Genomic DNA, 16,752 nt, shown 5'->3' on the forward strand with positions numbered 1-16,752 from the left:
ATATATTTCCTATCTACATGGGATTTCATGGGAAATAGTCCTAATTTAATGTAACTGGGATATGTCGTGATATTCCTAATATTTAGGGGATAGTCACTAAATATTTATTAGTTAGTTTCTTAAACTGATAAGATCTTTAGGGTGAAACTTTTTGGGATTAGGGAAGTAGGGATCTGAGGATCTATTTATTCAGCATTGTACCTTGTATCATATATGCTCAGAAATAAGAAATCGTCTCTCTCTCTCTCTCTCTCCCGTGGACGTAGGCGGAATTTTCTTTTGCCGAATCACGTAAATCTCTGCGTTCGGATTATTCTTGTTTCATCTAATTTAGTTAGGGTGCTCTTCCGCACAACAAATCAGTACCAGAATCGAAGCCCTCTAGCTCGGATTTCATTTTGAAAGGGCTTGAAATCAAGCTAAACTGCAGCCACGATGTGAAATTTTCATAGAAAAAGAACAACCGAAACAGAAGAGGAGCAAACGACAAAACGGAGAAGAAAAATCGAAGGAGGAAAAATTGCCGATCGTACCAGAATCATGGGTTCACGGTGAGGGAATTTGTTCGAGGTTCCTGAACTTGTCCCGGAGGAATCAATTCTGCGAGGAGCTTATATTGTATCGGAAGGCTGTGTTGAGCGTCATTGAAGAAGAGTTGGACCTTCAGTGACGAAGATGATGAGCGTCGGTGAAGAAGAGCTGAAGAAAGGGAAAAAGAGCGAACGAAAGAGCGAAGGAACAACGAATCTCAGAGGAGCGATTAAAAGCAGGAGATACTTGAGAAAAAAGGCGAAATGCAAAAAAGAGCGATTTCGGAAAGTGTTTTCATATTTTTAGATTTAGAAATTCATTTTCATTTTATACATGAATATTTCCGTTGATTGGAAAGTGTTTTTGGTTGATGAGTCATTTTTGACGAACCAAACGGGAAAAAGTCGGGAAAACTAATTTCCAGAAAACACATTCACTCAAATAAACACACCCTTGATTTAACTATAATTGGACTGATGTGTTACTATTGACACCAATCATTAATTAGATCGTCGACAGTAAAAATAAAATTATGAGATATACAAAATGACAGAGATAAAATATGAGATCATTGATGGGAGGTGACGTAAGCCATGAATGTTTAGTTGTCAAGATTACGGCAGCAGATTGCTGGCCATCACTAAAATGTCCCAGCGGGAAATTTAAGTATTTGAAAATTGAAAAGACTAGAATCGTAGAGGAAACAGTTGCTGTCCGAGAATTCGTACTGTGGATTATTGATGAAACTGTTATGAGAAGACCAGGCTATCGAAGCTATCGATAAGAAAAGGAGCACGTGATTAGTAGTGGCTACTCGATAGAAAGAAACCAATGTCGAGACGTAAACGAGTTCGATGACGGTTACCGCACATAGAAGGACAGATGTCAGAATAAAGACGAGATCGATGACGGTTATCTTACAGAAAAGGACAAGTGTCAAGACAAATGAGAGATCGATGACGGTTACCATACGTAGAAGGAGAGATGTCAAAGCAAAGATGAGGTCAAAGAGTGGTTACTTAAGAAAAATTGACAGATGTCAGAAAGATGAAGGAAAATATAAGATCAATGGTAGTTAATGGACATGTGTCTGTCACGACCTGAAATTTCTCTCAGGCTAATGGATTATTAAGACTAAGCTTAACTCGGGCCCTCCCAAGCTCTACCAATTCGCAACTTAGGGTTTAAGTTTTTAACATGCAAAAGTTTTCATGCTTGGAGTCGCCACTAATCTATTTGTGGTAGGTCGATTAGAAACCTAAATAAAACATAGGGAGATATGTTTTATTCCTACGAACCAGAGATTCTAAGCTCGGGGACTTGGTTACGCTAGATCTAGTCTAACGCCCTTTCGGTACCTTTTCTCTTCAAAAAATGTTTTGGCAGACAGTTTGGATTCATTTTAACTGAGTCACTAGCATGTGAGGTGATCATGCGGATGCGCAAACCACCAAAGTAACACAAAATAATCAAAACATTAAATAAATTGCAAGATTGGGGAGAATTACTTACCTCGAAGCAACGTAAGCATATGCATTGTTAGCTAGAAAATCACATCAACAATCCTAATATGATTTCTAATTAACAAGCAGTTCACTCAATATTTTTTAGGATTTTCACTTATTTAAATGAAAGCTAACCTATATGTAATGACGTGCAAAAATTAACATGCGATTAATGCAGCCTAACATGCAAACTATATGTCATGCGACGACGTGACCTAATTCTAATGACGGACAAATGATTTATTTTTGGTATTTTCAAATGAAATTCGGAATTAAAAAAATGCCTAAATTAACGTGCAATCTATTCTAAAAAAAAGGATAATTTAATCTATCATAAAGTGACTTCTTTTTGGTATTTTTATGAAAATTCGAAATCAAGAATTACCCTAAAATGAGCCATCGAGATTAGGATAATATCTAAATTAAACTAGGAAAAAAATTACTCTAATTCCTAATTTAAATTAAAAAGTTAACCTATCGACTTATTCAAAGAAAGCTATTCTAAACCTATCCTAAACATGCATCAATATCTTCTAATAAGATCAATTCAAATCCTAACTAATCTTTTTTGGAATTTTCTTTTTAAAGGAAATAATCAAACGAAGATAACAATCACATTCAAACAATCCACGCGATCCGCAAGATTCTTCAAATTCAGATAAGGCAAAGAAATCAAACTAACGGTCATATCTATAGGGTTATAGATATCGACGGAAAGTTGATTGTTCGAATTTGGAAAGCGAATAAAATCTATTATCGTATCCAAGTGATTATGGATAAGATAACGATTTTCCGTATCGTCGCGTATCGTACCTTAGGGATAAGGTCGGATAGTCGTCCAGATACGTTGCTAAATTAGGAATGATTCCTAATTTTGGGTATTTTCAAATATTGTGGATATAGCACACATCATCCTAAGATATCTAGCAATCCACGCACTATTCACGAAATATTCAAACACCCGAAAGATTAGGAAATTGAATATTCTAAGATTATAGATGAGAATCTTACATAATTTGTGGATATTTCCAATTCGAACTCGGATCGGACTCAGGCTTACGAATCGGGACAGTGACCGACGGCGGATGGCCGATGGCGGCGCAAGGGCAACTCGGCTAGGCGCTGGGCTCACGGACGACGGTAGCAACGACGACGTCGATTTGGGGGGAAACAGGGGCGGCAAGATGGCTCAAATCAGGCCGGCTCAGATCGTGATCAAGACTCCTTTCACGTTCAATGGTCTTCCTTCTTTTGACCAGGACTTTGTCCTTTAGATTCCACCGCTTGGACTCTTTCTTTGACTTTTCTTTGGTTGTTCTCTTCGGCCCAGCACTCCACTTGCTGCAGGAGATTGTTGAACTCGCCACTCGTTGCACCCAAGGGACTGATTTTGCGTCTGGACTGGCCGCACGAGATTGGTCGAGACCGTGAACTCGCCCGAGGCGTTGAGATGGCCTACAGAATGCTTCGCCGGTACGAGCGTGCTGGAATTTCGTCGGAGCTGGAACGGTGCAAAAGGACTCACCCGCGTTGCTTGGAACTCGCCGGACAGAGGAGACTTGATTGGGAACTTCTCGGAACTCACCTTGAAATCTGCCGGAATTCGCTTCGAGATGCTAGTTAGCGATCGAGGACACTTGAAGAAACGCTAGAAAGCCAGAAATGTGGTGATGCGAAGGCATGAAGTTCGGTCGCAGAGACCGAACAGCGACACGGGTCCTTCAAGGAAAAGAAGGGCTTTCTTCTCTGTTTTCACTGGCGTTCTCTCCCTTGGTGTGGCCGTGTATTCCTTCCTGCTTTCCTCTCAGTGGTGGCGTGAATAACTCCAGAGAAAAGACTTTTCCCTATTTTTCCTCTCTGTGTCAAACCTTGACTTTTCAGAGAAATCTTCCCTCCTTCAATCTCATGGCCATCTTTCCCTCTCTCTCACCTCCTTCGGCCGTGTATTGAATTGTCTCCTCTAAAAAATTCTGATTTCCGAAATTATGAGAGCCCCCTTCACTTGAGTGGGGGTATAGTCACATATTTATATCGCAACCCTAGGTTAATTGGCCGGGCTTCCTAGTCCTAATGGGCTTTGGTTTAGGCTTTATCCTTTAATTTTTATTTAATTCCAAATTGACTGAATTAATTTGGGCTTTTCTTTAATTAAGCTTAATGGGCTGATTTAAGCTCAAATTAAGACAATCAAGGCCTTTTAGACTTGTGATTTTCGGCCCCCGTCTTCCGAGTGAGCCGAGTTTCGTTTAGTGCTCGAGCTCGGTTTGCGCAATGGATTTTCAGTTCACTTGCCACCGCCGGTTCGATGTGGAATGCAGTTAATCTATATGAACCTAAACTATATGCTATGCGATTTTGATATTTTTGTTTAGGGGTTAAAATTTAATCCCTAATTTTCTATGCAATTAATCACTAAATGGTTAGTCAAAATTTAGGTGTCAACAGTGTCATAAAGACAAACGGCGAAAATGAGATCAACAGCGGTTACTTGATACGATCCGACAGATGGCATTAAAGGACGGTTATCATGCTCACAGTATAAATACCATCCGGTAGACGGCACAAACCCCCCTAATCAAAATGTTATCTTTTTATCTTTAATTTTCTGCACTGTACTTTCAATTTATTTAGCTATAGCCATTTATGTTTCAAGCTTAGTAGTTGTGTAGCATTGCACCGATGGAATTCGATCGCTGCCAGTCGGAAGCTGGTTAGACTTGTTTGGATTGGTTACGAAACTTGAAATTCATGGTTCTTGCTGATTGAAGCTGGTAAATTAATGAGTTCTATGTTCTCTTCTCGATATCTCTTGTTCGGAGTCGCCATAGAACCTGGTCTCCTTATATTAAGAATCGAAGAACGACGTTCGGTGAATTACATTTTGTTGCGGGAACATTTCCGGCGAAACAGTTACGGTCTTAATTAATTTATTTATTTATGGAGTGGGGTTTCGTCCTTATAAAGTCCATGGATGGGTGATGGAGGGAGATTTCTTGAGCTGCTAGTGGGTAGCGCCAAAATTTATTCTTGCTTAATCCGCTTCGCACCTTACTTCATATATTGCTTATGACTAAAGATGACAGAGCCATTATGACTGAGCCCAAGTTGTTTAAAACTTTCCTTATGTAACCTTTCTTGGAGTAATGGATCGAACAAGTAATTATTCACCTTCCTTTTTATTATGACTAATGATATAACTAAGAGGGGGTGAATAGATTATAAAACAACACTTGATAGATTTTACGGAATTATTAAAAATCAAGCAATAATGTTCGAGCCAAACAAATAAACAAATAATGCAAGAGTAATATGATACTATCAAGTGCATGCAGCGAAAACTGCAGCACAAAACTTAATGGAAAGACACTATCCAGCAAATTCAGTACATAATAGGCCATTCAATCCTAATAATTGTTGCTGCAAAAAAAAAAAATCCTAACAATTGTTTGGAGCACCCACATGAACACTCACGTGTTGCCTAAGTACATTGTTAGCTTTAGAGCGCCTTGTTGCTTAAGAGGTCATCAATTTTTCTTTCTCATTCCTGCTTTTGCATTGACCACAGTTTTGTGTTTGACTTTGTCTGTTCTATCAACTGGTTTGATGAATTGTGAAATTTATATGCAGTAGGGTCATTGAGAACTCAGGAGAAGTCATGGAAACCGAATTCCCCTTGGATCCCTTTTTGGTTTTTGATTATGTAACTCTCGAAAATCTTCCCTACATCTTAAGTCAATTTGATCTCCAAGTATCATAAGGCTCACAAAGCAAGTGCCGCATCCACATTGCCATCACTTAGTTCTTGTATTCCTGATGCCATAAACCTACTTTTTTTTTTTTGGTCGAAACCATAAACCTACCTTAAATGAACGATTTTTAAAGCAATATAGCCGGAGGAAATTTAAAAAATTGTGATTCACCTATTGAAGTATTCATTAGGATTTGATATGTGACTTTAGTTTACTTTGAGCTAAATGGCAATCTTGGCGTCTCTTTTACTTTTGACGTGCTATGAAATTATGAATGAGCACAAGCAAGAATTCATGCCTGCCAATTGTCGACGAATGTTTAGGAACACTTGTTGAACATCAAAATATAGAATTTATCACTTTCAAAATATCATCTTCTTTGCGTTTTGCATAATCAGGACATTGAAAATGAAATTAAATTTCCTCCGGCTAAATCGCTTTAAAAATAGTTCATTTAAGGTAGGTTTATTGCATCAGGAAGACAAGAACTAAGTGATGGCAGTGTTGATGTGGCACTTACTTTGTGAGCCTTATAATACTTGGAGACCAAATTGACGCGAGAAGGAGGGAAGATTTTCAAGAGTTTCGTAATCAAAAACCGGAACAGGATCCAAGGGGAATTTGGTTTCCATGACTTCTCCTGAGTTCTCAATGACCCTATTGCATCGTACCAATTGATAGAATAGACAAAGTCAAACACAAAAACATGGTCAATGGAAAAGCAAGAACGAGAAAGAAAATTTGATTCCCTCTTAAGCAACAAGGGGCTCTAAAGCTAACAACATACTTAGGCAACACACGAGTGTTCATGTGGATGCTCCAAACAATGTATCTCCTCGGAGATGATAAGTCGTCGACGCCCGAGTTTTACAGTTCCGAACTGGGATGAGACTGTTTCGAGCCATGACCAACAAGCTCTGATTTCTCCATAATGACAAGGCATAGCAACAGATGCTGTAGGCCATCTTTATTTAAAGGGGCGGTCTTCATGCTGCCAAAGCATTACAATGAAACTATCTAAGGCCAGTATCATCTCATGCACAAATATTAACGTAAGTCAAGAAACAATACGCTTGCGAAACATACATAATCTACTCGATTTAACTGATCATAGCTTAAAAGGGAATTACAATAAAGCGCTAAATCAACATTTCTTCGTGATAGTACCACTTTCCAAATAGTATCTCTCAATTATTTATGCAATTAATAGTGGCAGATTTAATGCTGCCAAGGCATTACCAAGAAACCATCTAAGGCCAATGTCTATCATATGCACAACATTCTAACACGAGTATAGAAACAACATGATCATGAAATATACTTGTTCTATGAGATACAACCGATCATATCTTAAAAGTGAAATATACTAACACGCTAAATTAACATATCTTTATTATCGTACCACTTTCCAAACAGTAATTTAAAGGGAATTCCAGTACCTTTCGAGAGGATGATTAGCAGGAGCAAAATAAGCTCCACAACCATACAGGCCATTTTTCTCAGGCTTACTACTGTAGCCAAAACCATAGGACAAGATCTTGGACACTTTTTCCTTCGAGGTCGCATACCATGCGTACCTCACGTTGGCGGTGTCGCCGCCGCCTTTCTTCTATGCTGCCTGTGAGTAAAGTTGAAAAGCTTGGGCAGTTGGGCCCGTGCTTTCGCCGAGAAACTGGAGAAGCAATTCTGGTGGATTGCCACCGCGATAACTTGTGCCCCAAGTGCACCTAGCCATGAGACGAATCTCTCCTTGACATAGCGGTGGACTTTGTCTCCCTCGCTGAGTTCCATCAACCCATCGCCGATGAACGGCAACAGAGTTGTCTCAGATTGATCAGCAGAGAGTAGTTTCAGATTTGATTAGCGGATACAACGCTCTCGCAATCGGAGATGAACGAATCTGAAACCCGATCGTCCATCGGATTGTTCAGATCTGGACAGTTGACATCGATTGCCAGATGGTTGAATTCGTGTGCGACTGCATCAGGAGTGACGGTGTGGACAGTCGGTGACGGACATTGATTGACGTAGTCCGACAATTTTGACCGAACCTGGAACGTCCCAAAAATGTGCGCTGAAATGCGAATCGATTCACAAAAGTTTTACGACTGCTCAAACAAAAATAAGATTATCGAAAAGTATAAAATGGAAGACCACAAACATAGAGGGGGTACCCACCCCAGGAATGAGATGTTTTGAACCACGGGAGAAGGCAAGAGTTCCCTTGGAACTATCCTTGACCATAACTTCCAAAACGGGCAACCACCCTGTCTCTCTCACCCACCGTTTTGCTTGTAAATTGGTAAAATCATTAATTACATACCGTATGGAGAGGATAAGATAGAGATTTTCACAATATCCTTTTTGGCTTTTTTCATTTATTGGTAAAATTTTTAATTACAGACCAAATAGAGAGGATAGGACTGAGATTTTTATAATACCCTATTTTGGCTCTTTTCTTATTTATTTAGTAAAATCATTAATTACAGGCCAAATGGAGAGGATGGGACCTCGATTTCATCACACCTTTTTTTTGACATTTTTCTTATTAATTTGGTAAAATCATTAATTACAAGCCAAATGGAGAGGATAGGGAAGAGATTTTCATAATAACCTTTTTTTTGGCATTTTTCTTATTTATTTAGTAAATTGATTAACTATATACCAAATGGAGAGGATAGGGCAGATAATACCTTTTTTTGGCTTTATTTGTTTGTTTATTTGGTAAAATTGTTAATTACAGACCAAATGGAGAGGATAGGGTAGAGATTTTTCATAACATCTTTTTTGGCATTTTCTTTATTTTTCATACTTAATTTTTTTAAGGGGTATTGACATTTGAGGTAATGGTGAGTGCTTGGTGAAAACTTGGATGGATGAGATTTAGACAAGATCAACAACATTTTATTTAGGGTTAATATCACAAAAAATCTCAAACTGGTATATTTGTGCCAAATTTATTCAAACTAATATAAACCAGTATACCTGTGCCATAATTAAACCAAATTGATATACTTGTGTCACATTTACCCCATATTATGATAAATTTGGGATTTTTTTGGAGAGTAAATGTGGCATGAGTGCATTAGTTTGGAGCAAATGTGGTTAGGGTGTACTGGTTTAGGAGTTTTTGAGATACAAAAATTAGTTTAGGGTAATTGTGACACGAGTGTCCTAGATCGAGATTTTTTGTGGTTTAATTCTTTTATTTATTTCTTTGTTTATCTTTTCTTCTGGGATATCTTTGTGTGCATTGAACATGTGCAATTGGCAGGCATGAATTCTTGCGTGTGCTCATTCATAGCACGCCTAATTTAAAGAGAGGGCAAGATTGCATTTGCTTAAAGTGAACTAAAGTGACATGTCAAATCCTAACGAATAATTCAATAAGTACAGCTCATTTTTTTTGGTAATTTATTTAGCTAAATCGCTTTATAACTAGTCACTTGCTAATTACGTGTTGAATTCTTTAGTATTATCTGCCCTTTTTAGTGCGCGCGAACATCTAGCTAGTTAGCTATGAGGAGGGAACGTACATTTCTTGTGTGACAAAATTAAAAAGGGAGAAGTGAAATGGGTGGTTGATAGATAAAGAGAAAGAGAAATGAATTACTGAAAATCCAGTACATAAACGAAAGGTCCGTGCTATTTTCATCTCCTTATTGGCTCTTGACATCTTTTATCATATTGAATTGACTACATTATCCTTTGCGGGTTCTACTTTTGATTTAAAATGATTTTTTCCCTTTTTTATGCTTTTTCTTTTGTTTCAATCTTTCTAGAGATGGAAGTAACGAATGCATGCCTCAAACCAATGGTCGATCGTCTTCATCAAGTTCGTTAGAATATGATTGATCGTTTTCTTCTTTTGACATGATTTTTGTTTTTGTCCATTTTCACTAAGCTATTCACACAAACATAGCACTTCGGTCTCTTTCTAGAGAGAAAGAGAAAGATTCATCTCCTTCATCAAGTTTGTCAGAATATGATTGATCGTCTTCTTCTTTGACATGATTTTTGTTTTTGTCCATTTTCACCAAGCTATTCACACAAACACAGCACAAAAACCAATGGCCAATTTTCTTAGATCTAAACCTTAAAACATATACAAAAATGTGTTATTTGAATAACTGAGATTCCAAAAGTTGTTGCTTGATTATTATCTTCGACAAGTGAAGTTTTCAAAATAAGTGCAAAATTAGAGAAGTCAAAATGGATCCTATGGAAACCGTCCACGCTTAGTCTAACCGTTTTGGAGGTATCTGCCCAAGTCATATATTGTCTCATTGAAAAACCTGGGGTGGAACCTTTTTTGCTATCTGCCATCTACGGGTATAATACCGAAGTTGAGCGGAGGCTTCTTTGGCGCAATATTTCAAATTTTTCATCCGGACAAACAAGAGACCTGCCTTGGTTGTTAATGGGGGATTTCAATGAAACAAGGGACACAAGCGAAAGGATTGGCTCGACTGTTCGTTGGACTGCAGGTATGGAGGAACTAAATACCATGATTGAAGAACTTGCACTTATTGAACCTCCGTCTACGGGACCTTTCTTCACATGGACAAACAAAAGCATGGGAGATAATTTCAAAGCGAGGAAAATTGACAGAGTCCTGATTAATGCAGAATGGCAGAACAAATACAACCACTATTCAGTTGAATTCCTGCTTCCAGGAGTTTCAGACCACTCCCCTTGCTTGGTGCGACTTGACACCACATATAGGAGAAGGAAACCTTCTTTCAAATTCTTTAATTTCTGGACCACTAGCCCGGGTTTCCTGCCTTTGGTGTCCACTTGCTGGCAACAGGTTATCAGAGGATCTAGAATGTTCACAGTGGTGGCAAAGCTCAAAGCACTGAAACAACAACTCAAGGGACTGAACAGATCTCAGTTTGGTGACTTACACTTAAAGGTCAAACAAGCTAAGGAGAACCTAAAACAACATCAACAGGAGCTTGTGATTGACCCCTTTAATCCCATTACTCGGGCGGAAGAAAAGGCGCAGCTGGAGGAGTTACTTGTTCTTAGTAGACATGAAGAGGTTTTGCTTAAGCAGAAATCTAGAAATCTATGGCTGAAGGAGGGTGACAATAATAGTAAGGTTTTCTTTGCCTCCATGATGCGGAGGAGTGCCCAGAACAGGATCAATCATATCAAACTCGAGGATGGCTCTACTATTACCGAGGAGGGTGCTCTCAAGAATGCAATTATAACGTATTATCAGCATCTCCTTGGAAATCCCAGTCTTACTAGCATTCCATATGAGAGATATGCTTCTTTATTTCATGAAGATATCAATACTCTTGTTACCTTTCCTGTAGTTCAGAGATCAGAAATCCTCAGAGTCTTAAAAGGTTTCAACGACTTTAAAGCTCCGGGTCCAGATGGCTTTAATAGTCTATTCTACAAAAGCGCTTGGCACATCATAGGGAAAGACATTGAGGAAGCTATCATGGAATTCTTCTCGTCAAAAAGAATGCTGAAGTCTATAAATTCCACGTTGATTACACTCGTACCGAAGGTTCAGAATCCATCTTTCCTCAAGGAGTTCAGACCCATTTCTTGTTGCAATGTCATAAACAAGATCATATCTAAGCTTCTTGCAGAACGGATTAGTTGTATGCTTCCGAAGATTGTCAGCCTCAACCAAACTGCTTTCATCAGCGGACGACAGAGCTTGGAGAATATTCTGCTATGCCAAGACCTTCTACACAACTACCACAAGGGAGGAAATGGTAAACGGGTGGCAATAAAGATTGACCTCATGAAAGCCTTTGACATGGTAAAATGGGATGCAGTCCTCGGGGTTCTCAAAGCTATAAATACTCCTCACGATTGGGTTGCTCTGATAGCTGAATGCATTACTACTCCGACATTTTCAGTGAACTTCAATGGTGAGCAGGTTGGCTATTTTAAGAGTACGAATGGGCTGCGACAAGGAGATCTACTTTCTCCATACCTTTTTGTAATGGTTATGGAAATCTTAAACAGAATTGTTTGTGCGAAAGTTGCTGCTTCTTCTTTCAAGTATCACTGGCGTTGCAAAATGCAACGAATCACACACGTATGCTTCATAGACGACTTGTTATTATTTTCCCATGGAGATGTAGATTCCGTCCTTTGCCTTGTAGACGCCCTAAACGAATTTGCAACTCTCACAGGACTGCGTTTCAACCCGGACAAATGTCAAATCTTTTTCTCTGGGTTGAATGAGGATGAGAAGCACCTTATACTAGACCACACGCCTTTTTCTACAGGTACCCTCCCCATCGGATACTTGGGTATCCTCCTTGTTACCAGAAGACTTACCCACACAGACTGTAAGAGTCTTACTGATAAGATCTTCAAGAAAATTGAAAATTGGGGCATGAAGCATATCAGTTATGCAGGCCGTCTCTGATTAGCCAAATCAGTCCTCATCTCCATATGCACCTATTGGATGCAAATGTTCCTACTTCCAAAGCACACTATATACGAGGTTGAGAAGAGGATTAGACAATTCTTAAGGGCTGGTAATTCAGCAAATCATGGCTCGCACAAGGTTGCATGGCAAGTAGTTTGCTCACCTAAAAGGGAAGGAGGATTAGGATTGCCTAATTTGAACTTATGGAACAAAGTATTGCTAGGTCGCATTGTGAATTTTATCAATCTTCCATCCTCTCCCCTTTGGAGTACTTGGGTTCACAACACCAAATGCAGAGGCACCCCAATTATGCAGCTCGACATCAAGGGCAGTATGGCTTGGAGCTGGAGATGTCTCCTCAAACTGCGACCCGTTCTAACATCGATTATACCGAGCCCAAAATACTATTGCCAAGATATATATGATAAACTCGGACATGTGAGACCAGCTGTGGAGTGGTATAACCTAATTTGGACCAGCGGCACTAGCAAACACAATTTTATTGGTTGGCTAGTTTGCAGAGATAGACTACCTACAGCAAGAATCGTCGCACAATGGATACCTTCAGTTGATATTCAGTGTAATTTCTGTAGGGCTGGTATTGAAGACAGAACACATTTATTCTTCGAGTGTGAATGGACAAACAACATATGGCGTTGTATCCTAGCACAACATGGGATCAGGCGCCTTTTAGGAGGATAGAATGAAGAACTTCAATTGATGATTAGGGCAACAAAAGGCAAAGACTTGGCAGCAAGACTCCTCAAGTTGTCCTTTCTAGCAACCATATATTGCATTTGGATGGAGCGCAATAGCAGACGGTTTCAAAACAAGTCAACTGACTTTCATATTCTTTTGGCTAAGGTTCGTAAAAATGTCAGAGGTAGAGCGAAAATTAGACCTTCCCAGACAAATGTTGTATTAGCTACTATATGGAGACTTCCTACCTCCATCTTTTTTAATTATTAGCACTTTTTGTATTGCTGGGGGATGCCCCTAAGCTGCTGTACTTCATCTGGTTTATAATACTTACATTCACACAAAAAAAAAAAAATATCAAACATTTGGGTGAGAGACAAGAGAGACCCCAAAGAAGTGAAAGTCAAGGAAATCCTTGTTTGGTTTTATGAACGGGACTAATTTAAATAAACAGACTTGGCTTAGCGTTAAATTTAGTATGAAGTTTGATAAACGTAACAGGTCATTCCTCCTCGTAAAGATGTCCGTGAATTTTTCTTCTGATTATACATAATGTGATTATGAGTAAATCCACTCTCAATCATGCATGTGTAGGTAAAAAAGTTTTATTTTCATTCATCATTGAAAAAATTAATTACTTGAGAATGTACGAAGTGAAATTCTTGAATTTGAAAATAATAATTTTACATTCCATGAATGCTTTTAATAAAATTCCCTATCTATACTTAGAAGGTTAGTGACAATCATCGTCCTTCTCTTTTATAATGAAATGGATGTATGAGGCTGTAGAGTGGTAAATATATTATTTCATGTGTTTCTATTTTACATAAAGGCCTATTTCTGTACTTCGGTCTTACTTTAACGGTATGTCGCACTCATCGACATTTGAGAAAATCAATAATTACACTAATGGGCATTTAAATCATATTTCTTTTCTCTTCAAAATGCATATTAAAGTAAGAAGAAGAAAAAATATATTTCTTCAACTAGACCAAAAAAAAAAAAAACCAGAAAAGGAAAACAAGAAATTTTCCAAGAAATTTTTTATTGTAAAATAATTAAGTAAGAAAACCAATTTGCTAGTTTAATTATGGGCCATTTTTCCACTCCTAGTTTGGCTAAAACACTCCCAATAAATTGTTGTGACCATTTTATTCATTGTGGGTCTCACCTTTTAGCATCATTTGCATTGTCTTAATATCCTCTTTTTGGTTTCTTCTTTTGCGGGTCCCACTTTCCTTCAACTTTGTCCTTCTCTTTTTTTCTCTCCTTTTACTTTCTTTTCTTCAATGTTTGATATGGTTTTTGCGTTGTTTTTCATGGTGGGTGCTGGATAAATTGATTAAATTCGGAGTGTTAGTTAATGTTAAGAAATGTGGTAATTTTCCTTGTGATGGGTTTAGGTCAATGAAGTCTGAAGGTATTTTTTTTTCTTTTTCTTCTTTCATCTTTGTTTTTTTTTTTTGGTTTAAGAAGAGTGGGTATTGATTCATTCTTTGTTTACTGTTGAATCAGATTAAAGTTTATGCTTCCGAGGATCTTTAGTGTGGAGAAAATTGTGCAAAAAATCCTAAACCTATTATACGGCGGGCAAGTTAGTCTTAAACTTCCAATTTTGCCAATTTAATTTTAAACCTTTGTGTTAATACTTCCAAAAACCTAAAACTGATATGCTTGTAAAAATTTACTCAAAACTAATTTTTTGACCACCAAAAACTCCAAATTGGTACACTTGTGACAAATTTACCCTTCGTTAGTTTCCGTTAAATTTTCCCGTCAAATTGATGAGTTTGATGACACGTAACAGTTGACGGGTGTACCGGTTTAGGGTTTTTGCCCCTTTGTTTATCACAGTTTTACCAATTTATGATTTTTCGTTGTATTAATCCAATTTAACAGAGGGTAAATTTGTCACAAATGTACTAGTTTGAGGTTTTTTGTGGTAAAAAAATTAGTTCGGGGTAAATTTATTACAAGTGTACCGGTTTGGGATTTTGGTGGTCAAAAAATTAGTTTGGGGTTTTCGTGAATCATGAAAACCCCAAACTGGTACACTTATGACAAATTTACCCCAAACTAATTTTTTGACCACCAAAAACCCCAAACCGGTACACTTATAATAAATTTACCCCAAACTAATTTTTTTACCACAAAAAACCTCAAACTGGTGCTCCTATGACAATTTTACCCCGAACTAATTTTTTAATATTATTTTTTATTTTTTCGAATTTTTTTAGTTTTTCTTTTCTTTTCTTTTTCCTTTCCTTTTCTTTATTTTTTCCTTCATCTTCAACCTCTGGCCGGTGAGGTTGGCCCCGTCGGCCGCTGGCGAGGTTCGGCCTCGCCAGTTGCCGGCGAGGTTCGGCCTCGCCAGCGACGGCAAGGATGACCCCTCGCCGGCAACTGGCGAGGTCGGCCTTGCCCACCTCTGGTGACGGCGAGGCCGACCTCGTCGGCCCCCGCCTCTGGCCGGTCGCCGGACTGGCGATCGGTCAGAGGTTGAAGATGAAGGAAAAAAAAAAAGAAAAGGAAAGGAAAAAGAAAAGAAAAGAAAAACAAAAAAAAATCGAAAAAATAAAAAATAATATTAAAAAATTAGTTCAGAATAAAATTGTCACAGGTATACCAGTTTGGGGTTTTTGGTGGTCAAAAAAATAGTTCGGGGTAAAATTATCACAGATGTACCAATTTGGGGTTTTTTACGGTAAAAAAAATAGTTTGGGATAAATCTGTCACAGGTGTACCAGTTTAGGGTTTTTCGTGGTATTAACCCTAACCCTAAACCTTTTGACGATTTTTCAATGTTGTCTAATTGGTCAACTTTGGCTAGAAATTCGACGTGTAGAGTATGTTTAGTCATTTTATGTGGCACAGTGGCCATGACCGGTGATGTGGATGATTATAACAAATTCTTTTTTTTTAAGAATTTTTCTTTTTCCCTTTGCTTATCTTTCGTTTTTTTTTTGTTTCTCGTTGGTTGCTGGCCACAAGCAAGGCCTGCCCTTGCTAGATGTTCTCAACATAGATAAGGGCGAGGGCATCACGGCCCTTGCCTTTGGCTAGTGATCAACAGAGAAACAAGAAAAAAGAGAAAAAAGGAAAGGAAAGGAAAAAAAAAGAAGAAAAAAAAAATCAGAAAATTTAATAAAAAATGAAAAAAATATCCAGGTCAGTGCCGGCTGTACTACGTAGAATGGGCAGCATTGACTAGACCATAATGTCAGCGATTTCCGATCAAAATTGACTAGATGGACTACATTGAAAAACATCAAAATGTTTAGAACTAAATTGGCAAAAGTGAAAAATTTAGGACTGAATTCGCCATCGTACAATAGGTTTAGGACCATTTAGACAATCATCCCATTATAAGTGTATGCATTGAGCTTGATAACAGAATGGGCAAGGAGTAGCAGGCGGAGTTTAGCTAGACCCCGCTATTGTGAGGCTGAGAACGGGCTTATGCCAAGCCCACGTCAAATGACCCAAATTGTGTCCATTTTGAATACCTTTTTCTTCCCTTAACTTTGATCAAGCCGAAAATGGGCACATCGGTATCTGCGATCCCCTGTTGTGCACAGTATTTATACTCCGAAAAATTCATGTATGCCCTTGGAGCACGTGAGTTCATTTAACTCCACCATTGAATGTTGTTAGTACCACGTGAAACCCACATAATCTAATATTTAAGATGGAGTGAGTTTTTAGTGTTTCAATATATTTCATTCAAATGCATAGCTTGCATCTAACGATTTGAAATTGTTATCACAAGTCTCTGTATGTGAAAATTGACTAAAAACACACCTCATTCTTGTAAGAGTCCTCCACTATAGACCTTGTGAAAAGTTCTCGATCGGCCACCATG

General features: G+C 38.3%; 1 pseudogene; it reads right to left on the reverse strand.

The window, feature by feature from the left end:
* Positions 1 to 6,006: 6,006 nt before the first annotated feature.
* Positions 6,007 to 8,029, reverse strand: LOC115678955 (probable inactive poly [ADP-ribose] polymerase SRO2; annotated as a pseudogene).
* Between the last annotated feature and the right edge of the window lie 8,723 nt (positions 8,030 to 16,752).

The sequence above is a fragment of the Syzygium oleosum genome, unplaced genomic scaffold (assembly GCF_021117445.2).
Source record: "Syzygium oleosum isolate NSW1041296 unplaced genomic scaffold, Sole_v2.1 Sole_v2.17, whole genome shotgun sequence".
Lineage (NCBI taxonomy): Eukaryota > Viridiplantae > Streptophyta > Magnoliopsida > Myrtales > Myrtaceae > Syzygium > Syzygium oleosum.